This window comes from Solanum tuberosum, unplaced genomic scaffold, assembly GCF_000226075.1.
Source record: "Solanum tuberosum cultivar DM 1-3 516 R44 unplaced genomic scaffold, SolTub_3.0 scf00255, whole genome shotgun sequence".
Lineage (NCBI taxonomy): Eukaryota > Viridiplantae > Streptophyta > Magnoliopsida > Solanales > Solanaceae > Solanum > Solanum tuberosum.
The window spans coordinates 816,691-818,717 of NW_006239184.1; positions in this window are offsets into that span (position 1 = coordinate 816,691).

Sequence of the window (2,027 nt, forward strand, 5' to 3'; positions counted from 1 at the left end):
CAACTATTCATGGTACTTCAAAAGTGGCATAATGCATGGTTTCTAACCAAAATGTCCCTTTTAAAGCATGTTTTGCATGGTCATCATACTTAGTACTTAATTGTGCTAATTCCATATTTCTCTATTTTCTACTAGTGTAGGTTCCGGAAAGTGAGCGGGTTCTATAGTAAGCTTGGAACTTGAAGTTCTTCCAAGATCTTGTGGTATGTCCTCATATGTCGAGGACAAGACTTTTCTATTCTAATTTTATGATAAGGTTCTTGTAATAGACTTAATAGACTTCTTTTGATTGTAAAGGGCCGTGTCCCTACTTATGTTTTGTGATTGTGTCTAAGATGGTCATGTGAGACTTAGACTTCCGCTGTGTGTTTTTAAAGTTGTTTTAATGAAGCTTGAATGTTTGGATGTAAATAAGTTTTTAATTCCGCACTATTATCATTATTGAATGCAATGAATGACTATGTGACTTGTATAAGACCCCTTTGGGGTCGAATACGCCTTGTTACGACTTAGGGATGCTCCCGGGTCGTGACACATCTAAAGCTTTCAAACAACTCTTAGTGTACTGTGATGCAGACTAGGCTACATGTCCTATGACCAGGAGGTATGTGAGTGGCTTTGTGGTGAAAGTTGGAGAGTCTTTGATTTCATGGAAATCAAAGAAACAAAATACAGTTTCCCGGAGCTCAGCTGAAGCAGAGTATAAGAGCATGGCTAATGCTGTGGCAGAAATTGTATGGTTGATAGGTCTATACAAAGAGTTGAAAGTGGAATTGGAGTTGCCAGTCAAATTCTTTTGTGGATTATTTTGTGATAGTAAGGCAGCACTGCAGATTGCTGCCAATCCTATATACCATGAAAGGACAAAACATATCGAGATTGATTGTCATTTCATTCGAGAGAAGATACAAGAGGGTCTTATCCAGACAGATCATGTACCTTCCAAAATGCAGTTGGCAGATGTGTTAACAAAAGGACTAGGGAGGACTCAACATGATTTTTTACTGTCCAAGCTTGGTGTATACAATTTGTTTGCACCATATAGCTTGAGGGGAGTATTAAAGATACAACTGTTAGTTAGAGATTAGCTGCTGATGTGGCAAATTAGTTAGTTAGATTAGCTGACATGTCAAAGTAGTTAGTAAAGTGAATCAAGTTAGTTATAACTAATTCTTCCAGCTAAGCTATAGGTGATTGATGTATATATGTACATGTAAAGCTCAGTTGAGCTCATTCAATTCAATACACGTTTTACTTTTACATTGTTAATCTTCTTCCTAGTTTGGAATCTCTGAAACCTCCATTGAAGGATTTAACAGAAAGATCAGTGGAACCAGAATTTGGCAATGGAAATAGCATTGTGGATTGGGTTAAGTCGAAGATCAAGACTAAAAATGGCATAAATGATGTGTTGGATAAAAATGTTGGCGCTTCATGTCTTTCAGTGAGAGGGGAAATGATGTTGTTGCTGAGGGTGGCATTTATGTGTACTAGTCCCGGCTGACAGGCCATCTATGAGGGATGGATGTTATATCTATGTTGAAAGAGGCTAAGCCCAAGAGGAAATTGCTTGGAACTGTTGGCGCGAGTGATAATGCAATTGCTGCTATTCCTTTGGCTCAAAAAACTAATGTGGAGTGTTAATATTATAGGAGGAGATTTGGGGTTGATGATTGAAATAGATGTACTTAAAGTAATTTTTGAGAATCGTGACAATTTTGGCTTTATGTTAGTTTCTTCATGTTTAATAAGTAATATATAAATGTTATTTGATTTTAGTAAGTCATATGAATAAGAAGTTGATGTTCCATTATATTAATATTACATTTAAAACAATTTTGGAGTAACAATGACCAAAAAATATATATCAATAAAATATGAATAATATTGTATATCAATAATAATACAATATTTAACCCTAGCTATAAACCCCTGAAAAATAAACAGATTGTCGGGTTTTTTTAACTACCGCTAAATAAGCAAATTTTGGCTGTTTCAGCCCCTGCTAAAAAAAAACATATTGGGGG